We start from the raw sequence: 8,434 nt of genomic DNA on the forward strand, positions 1-8,434 counted from the left end.
AACTCTCAGGATGAGTGATGTGGAGGTTGTTCTTTATTGATAAACTTGAGACCCCAGCATCTGGTATCCAGTTTACAACTATTCTTCACCAAATTGGGACATTTGAACCATTGATTTTTATATTTAATCCTCACAAAAAGGATGTCCGTATTGAATATTTAGACAGAGGGAACAAAAGGGAGAGAGGCAGAGAATATAACTGTAAAAAATATTCATTGGTTGCCACCCGTATGTGTGCCGACTGAGGCCAAACCTGCAACCGAGGAATATATGGGACCTTACCAGGAGTTCATAAACCCATGAACTTTTGGTTTATGGAAAAATCCTTCAACCTAATGAGCCACACAGCCAGGGCAGATTATTGTTTTCAGCGGCTTCCAATTGCTTACCCGGTGTAAGTAGGAAGCTCTAAAGCAGACTGGGAGCCTAGAGCAGGGAAAAGGACCTTGCTCCTTCCTGTCTGCCCACTGCTCTTGTCAGCCTTGCCCAACAGCTCTTGGCAGTGGCAGTGAAGTCCCTCTGCCCAGCCTTAGTTACTCAGCTTCCCAAAGCCAGCCTCCTCATTCCCTGCTAGGGCCACAGTGCCGCTGGGGCAACCCTTCTCTTCACAGGGTTAAGTCTGTACCCCGACTCCTATCACATTCTGAATTCTAATCACTCAGCCTCTGCTCTATGCCCTTGAACCCTAGGGATGGGAGCTTCACACACTTCTGCTTTTTCATCCAAGAGCTCTGCGTTTACTGTTGTAGTTCCCCAGTATCCTTTTAACCATTGTGTTGTATGAAAGTCTCTCTACTATTGTACCACACCAACACAGTTCCAGTTCCCTGTTGGGTTCCCATCTAATTCAAAGAGAAGTGAGAAAAAACACTCTGAAATTAAGACACTTACACAAATGATTGCAAACAAAAACATCTGAGCAATTGTGAGAGTGGAAGAATGGAAAAGTAGTGTAAAATATTTCTAAAGTTACCTGGTGCTTTTCATAGTGATCCTGTTATTGTGGTGTATGCATGTGTATTACTTGTACCCTGAGTGAAAATACCCCAGAAATTCAGAACTTTGGTCTCCAATGGAGGGCAAAACATCAGAGGTGAAATTAATTAAGGGGGAGCCAGGCCAGACAATGCACAATAGCCTTTGTTTATAAAGCTGCCAGAGGAAAGAAGCATGAAAGCCAAGGAAAGGATGCAACCTTTCTGGAAAAGAAGACTGATAGTCCAGTCACCTTTCAGTATTCTTTATTAAGCCCCCAGTTTCTAACTGGATGTCTCCTCTGAATGAAGTATTTAACAACTTAGTTTCTTTCTGGAAGTGTTTAAGAGTTTAAAGAAAAACAAAAAAGACCAAGCAAGATCAGAACTCAACATTTATATTCTTTGTAAGCATTCTCAGACACTTTAAAAATAATTCCCCAAATTATCAGGATAAATATAATAGTACATATTAAAATAAAAAGAAGATACAATTTGGTAATAAAATTATATAGGATTCAGCCCTGGCTAGTGTGACTAAGTGGATTGAGTGCTGGTCTGCAAGCCAAAGTGTCACTGGTTCAATTCCCAGTCAGGGCACATTTCTGGTTTGCAGGTTAGGTGCCCAGTAGAAGGCACATTAGAGGGAACCACATATTGATGTTTCTCTCCCTCTCTTTCTCCCTACCTTCCCTTCTATCTAAAAATAAATACATAATAAATTTAAAAAATAAAATTATATTGGTTTCATCTGTACAATTCTGTAGTACATCATCTGTATATTGAATTGTGTGTTCACAATGCTGAGTCGTCTAATTTCATCACCATTTATTCCCACTTTACCCTATTCTACCTTCCTTCACTCCTCTCTCACTCTGGTAATCACTATACTGATTTCTGTGTCTATGGCTTTGACCAATTTATTTATTTTTGCTTAATCCTTTCAACTTTTTCACCCAGCCCTCTAACCCCATGTCCTTAGACCCTTGTCAGTGTGCTCTCTATCTGTGAGTCTTGTTTCTATTTTATGATAAAGGTGTGAGAAAATAGATAATACCACACAGTGCTTTTGTTGCCCAGGACAGCTTGGTACATAATAGCAGATATGCACATTACAAGTAAGTTTTGGTCCAGTAATTTCTATTTCAAGGCTATATCTAAGGAAATAATTATGTGAGCAAAGATCCCTCCCTGGAGAATCTGTGAAACAAGTAGAGGTTTATGAATTTGAGCATGTAAATACAGGAAGACTATGGACAGGAATTGTGGTGAATACAAGAAAATAGGAATGGAAGCATGCATTAAAGATGAAGCCAAGACATTTGGAAAAGGGAGGTGATAGGTGTCTTGTGAAATAACACAAGCTGGAAATTGGAATGGGAGGTAGGGGCAAGGATAAGGAACATGTGTCACAGGAATAACAGTTTTTTGTGGGCAGGTAATGAGAAGGGAGCTTGCATCCTTATAGTGCAGCTCTGTTCGCATCAGGTGCTCATTCATGAAGGGAAATAGCAGGTGTTTGACTTCCTTCCCAGGTAGGTTATTTCTGGGATTTCTAGAATAGGAACAATGGCAATACAGCAGAGTGGCCATCCTGAAAAGAGTGTTAGGAGAAAGCACTTAAAACTACTGTATAGAACATTTTAAAAACCATAACTCTGAAATGTATAACTGGGCTTTTAATAGAGTAACTAAAACTCTCAAAGGATAAAAATGAGGCAGAATCAGCAACTGAATGGGCAGATCTGAAGCCAGCACTGGCTTAAAGTCACTTTCAGTCCCTAAGGTCCTGGGATGAAATGATGGCAGTGGCCTATGAGACCAGCCTTCCTTTATTCAAGGTAGGGAATTAGAGTACAGGAGCCTCCATGGAACTAGGTCCTCCCTGTAGTACCATGAGGGATACAGCAATAATAATAATTTCCAACTGTTCAGTGGAAACACAGGAGGGCAGAAGTCAATGAGCAATATATGGGAAGTGTTGAAAAAAACAACTGTCAATTCAAAAGTCTACATACAGGAAAATAGCCTTCCAAAATTAAGATGAAATGAACATGTTTTCAAACAGAAACACAAGTCAAAAAAATCAAACCAACCAAACCAACCAGACTCACGTTTTCTTTGCCAACAAGGTTGCATGCAAGACACTAAAGGATGTCCCTTTTTCCAGCTAAAGCAATGATTCCTGTTGGAAATGGGTAATAATAAATATTTTTTCTGAGTTTTCAGAATATTTACTTTATTGTTGGATTTCAGAAATGACACTATATTATTGCAGGATTGTGGTGTTGTATGTAAATGTGTCCTACTTGTGATTTTCTAAGATTTCTGTGCTCATTGGAGCATATCCTCCATCACACTTGGGAAATTCTCAGAAATAACATTCTCAAAAATGCTTTTTCCCCATTTATTTCTTATTTTGTCTTGAGTATATGTTAGAACACTTTTTAGCACTTTCAAAGATGTCTTTTTGACTCCAGATTTTTATTTTATACCTGTATTTGATACTTTTCTATTAATTTTCATTTGAGTTCATTGGTCCTGCTCTGTGTTGGGCATAGCCATGTGTTGTATTTGATGTTTTCTTAATTGAAGTCATTATAACTGCTGTTTCAGAATGAATAATTGTTTTCTTATAGATTCTAATCATTAAAATATTTTTATTCTTTACAACTTTTTTTCCCTTTTTGACATAAGTTACAGTTATTTGAACTTTTTTTTTACTGGTGTCACTGGAGCTAATCAGGGGTCCTCCTGACCAGGGCTCTGGATTAGTGGTCACTGGGACGGTCCATCTAGACTGTAGACATCCAGGTTACCAGCATCCTTGGGTGAACTTGTCTACTTCCAGTGCTTTTACTTAGCGGGGCCCCTGTGCCTGGTGCTAGTGTCCTCCACACAAAATATCTTTGCTATCCTGAGGATCCAGTCTGGGAGTCCCGCAGAAAGGCCTTGTCCACCTGCTCCTCCCACCTCTGCATGGTTGGACTCTGCTTTCACAGCTCCATCATGTGCATGGCACCCAAATCTCTCATCCAAACAGCAACAGTAGATCATTTCCCTGTTTTACAACCTTTTCAAACCCATGCTGAACCCAAGGATCCACAGTCTGAGGAACGCAGAGGTCAAAAGTGCCCTGCACAGAGCACTGTGAGAGTAGAGTCATTTCTAATTGTGGTGACATTTAAATCTGCAGTCTAAGTGCTCAGGTACCACCTGAATCCAGAGAAGCTCACTGCTTCGTTCTGCCATGGTTCTTCATGATGGGTATCAGGCTTTCCCTCTTCCTCATTGGTTACAATGATTGATTTTTAAATCAGATGTAATATTTTCTTTTATTGTTCATTGAATTGAATATCGATAAACTTAAAAATTATATTAATTCGTATTGTGGGTCCCATTGGTTGAATACAGTCTTTATCCATCTGTACCCTAACTATGTAAACTCAGTAATTGCATATGTCATAGGATTTGGGGAGGAAGAAAAAGCTACAGCAGAGGAATGTGGTCTTGCAAACCCGAAAGGCTGCTTGTCCGTTCTCCCAGATTGTACTTGCCACTTAAAGACCATCTCGCGGAGCTCAAGTTTGTTGTGTTGCATGATGAAGAGATATTTCTTATTGCAGAGTGAATGAGCAGGCTGAGTGAAGGAATGAAATTAATACAGGATGTGTAGGAGAAAAGGGAGGAGGAGAAACCTATAGACAGTGTGGGAGTTGAGTTCACTGTTTACAACCTTGGGGGCAAACTGCTGGGCATTGGGTCTCAGAGAAACAATTTGGGCTGTGTATGGTCCCCAGGAACTTTTGAGTGTTCAGCTGTGAATTGTGTAGAGGTACAGACTGTTTACATGTTCTCCAGTGTCTTTCACCAGCATTTTCACCCTGGTTACTCCAGGTCTGTGTCATTTCTCTCATGAGAATGCTTATTCTGACACAAGGCATTTTTATGAGATGCAGTAGGTGACTAGTAGAGTGTAGCTGGCTCTTCTGCCTTGATGGCAAATCAACTTTTACTGATTCCTTCCACTTCTCAAATGCAGTGGTCAGAAATGCATCCCACACACCTAGGTGGCCTCTGAGGGTGTTACCATAAAGTATACCTTCTAACCTGCTTTGAGGTGAGGTTGGGCACTTGCTTCCAGAGTTATTCTCGATCTGACACTGAGAGTGAACAGGAGACTTAATCAGAAGAGAAGTGTGTGTCCTTCACTTAGGGAGTAATGATTACTCAGTGCAACTCTCTTTTTCCCTACTAAAATTATCTTTAATATGAAAGTCATAAACAAAATTTTAACACAAGGATAAATTGCTGAAATTATTCCACATTAACTCAATGAGCTGTTTATACAGTCATTAAAATGATACTCAGATTTTACAGATACATAGGAAAGAGTGATTATAAGATTTAAATGGAAAATGTGAACCAATAATTGCAAATGTTATATAACTGCAATTATGGCACATAGAAACAGTAAATAGTAAAATCTATAACATATAGTAGTATAGTATTGGTTGTAGGGTGGTAAGATGATGAGTGTTTATAATTTTTAAAAATTATTTCATGCTATAGGAAGGTTTGGAGATGTCAGATCACTATGTTTACACCTGAAATAATCTGACCTATACAAGCTTGTACACCAACTATACTTAAATTAAATATACATGAAAATTTAAAAATTAGGAATAAATTCACCTACTAAAATGTGTAAGATCTAAGAAAATCTCTGATATTTCATGTCTGTCTTTATTTTAAATACTATAGCATAAAAGATCATATTGAAAAGCCATCCAACTCTTAGTTAGCTCCTGTAGGCAGCAGGGCTCACTAAATATGAAGATCAAATGGGCCTTTATGAGAACAGCTACGGTATTCGTCCATCCCTCACCCAGTGCTGTGCACTACACATCTATCGCACTTAACATGCAAGGTCTCATCGAGCCACTCTAACCAGTCCAGGAAGAAAGTCCCATTATCAGTCTTTTTGATGCACTCAAGTACCAGAAAGTAGCAAACGTCCGACTATTATTGAGTTGCTGTCACTGTCAAGCCCTCCTTCCCTGTGGTCATCCACCCTTAGTGAGCAGCACTCATTCTCCTCTGCGCCTGCGCTGTCAGTGTGACATAGACTGGACCTCAGAGGAAAGGCCTGTGGCTCACAGCACATCCTGCACGTTTGCTTTAACTTAAGGATTCAGCAAACGTCTCTGTGAATCACATTTAAACCTCACCTTCCCATGAGTGTTTTTAAGTAATTCTTGTATCTGTTCCTTAATGAACTCTCAGGATGAGTGATGTGGAGATTGCTCTTTATTGATAAACTTGAGACCCCAGCACGTGGTGTCCATTTTGATTTTTATTTTTGGCATTCAGGAAAGGACATACTTATTGAAATTTTAGAGAGGGGGGATGGGAGGGAAAGAAGCAGAAAAGCACGCATGTCTGTCAACTGGGACCAAACACTCAATGTAAATACAACATGTGCCCTGACCAGGAACCAAACCCAAGACCTCTTGGTTTAGGGATGATGCTATAACCTACTGAACCACATCAGCCAGGGCAGATTATTGTTTTCGGCGGCTTCCAATTGCTTACCCGGTGTAAGTAGGAAGCTCTAAAGCAGACTGGGAGCCTGGAGCAGGGAAAAGGACCTTGCTCCTTCCTGTCTGCCCGCTGCTCTTGTCAGCCTTGCCCAACAGCTCTTGGCAGTGGCAGTGAAGTCCCTCTGCCCAGCCTTAGTTACTCAGCTTCCCAAAGCCAGCCTCCTCATTCCCTGCTGGGGCCACAGTGCTGCTGGGGCAACTCTTCTCTTCACAGGGTTAAGTCTGTACCCCGACTCCTATCACATTCTGAATTCTAATCACTCAGCCTCTGCTCTATGCCCTTGAACCCTAGGGATGGCAGCTTCACACACTTCTGCTTTTTCATCCAAGAGCTCTGTGTTTACTGTTGTAGTTCCCCAGTATCCTTTTAACCATTGTGTTGTATGAATGTCTCTCTACTATTGTACCACACCAGCACAGTTCCAGTTTCCTGTTGGGTTCCCATCTAATTCAAAGAGAAGTGAGAAAAAACACTCTGAAATTAAGACACTTACACAAATGATTGCAAACAAAAACATCTGAGCAATTGTGAGAGTGGAAGAATGGAAAAGTAGTGTAAAATATTTCTAAAGTTACCTGGTGCTTTTCATAGTGATCCTGTTATTGTGGTGTATGCATGTGTATTACTTGTACCCTGAGTGAAAATACCCCAGAAATTCAGAACTTTGGTCTCCAATGGAGGGCAAAACATCAGAGGTGAAATTAATTAAGGGGGAGCCAGGCCAGACAATGCACAATAGCCTTTGTTTATAAAGCTGCCAGAGGAAAGAAACATAAAAGGCAAGGAAAGGATGCTACCCAGAAAACCCAAGTGCTAAGAGGTCTAAAGGTCTCAATATATACATTAAGTACAAATAGATTAGATCCTCTGATTTTTACATTGATTTTTAACCCATTAAATACGGATATATACAGTATGAAAATGTAATCACCAAGACAGGCTGGGTAATGGCAGTGAGGAACATTTTCATGGCAAATATGTAATTAGTTGATGCAACAATAGAATAAGGGGCAGATATTTGTATCTACATTTATCTAAGGTAAAACAATTGGTATAATAAGAGATACTAGATAATAATAAAGGTAACAGCCTACAAAGAAGATGTAACAGTCATTAATATGTATAACTGTAACAGTATAGTCACAATATAGAATTAAGAAAAAAACCAGAGAGGTTTGTTAAAAAAATTTGTAAATCTTACTTTATAGTGGGGAATGTAGTTAAATGCCTTCAGAAAAAAATTGATAATACTAAAGAAATTGGATATCCAAGCTCTGCATAACAAGATTAAAAAGCTTGCCCTAATAAATATATAAAGAATCCTATGCCTGAGAAATAGGAAATATGTTACATAGAAATTAATATAATAATTGCAGAATTGACTATATACAAACAATAAAAGTCCACAGATTTTTCAAGAATCAATATTCCAAGGATTTATTAGTTTACATAACAGGGATTATAAATTAAAAATTAACAATAAAGATAATAAAAATATTTGGAAACCTAAAATGCACTTCTGCATAATTTGTATTTTACTGATGGTGTTAATGGTGAAAATTCTGAGTATCAGCCTTGAGATGTGCAGCCAAGGTGGTCAATAAAAAGCAAATTTAGAGTCCAAATTATATTTATTAACAAATCAAGACAAACTTAAAAGGTAAAATATTTAACTCAGGAGGATACCATGATCAAGAATGAAAATACAGACATGATCTAATTTATATAAGAGCAAATTTTATTGCAAAAATTAAAAAAATTATGAAGATCATTAAAATATAAACCTAGGTCTTTTTACAAATGCCAGTATAATAGATTCAACAGAAGACAAAAAAAGGGTAATGGTATGTATGAAA

Source organism: Sturnira hondurensis, unplaced genomic scaffold (assembly GCF_014824575.4).
Source record: "Sturnira hondurensis isolate 20B ecotype Veracruz unplaced genomic scaffold, ASM1482457v3 Scaffold0015872, whole genome shotgun sequence".
Taxonomy (NCBI): domain Eukaryota; kingdom Metazoa; phylum Chordata; class Mammalia; order Chiroptera; family Phyllostomidae; genus Sturnira; species Sturnira hondurensis.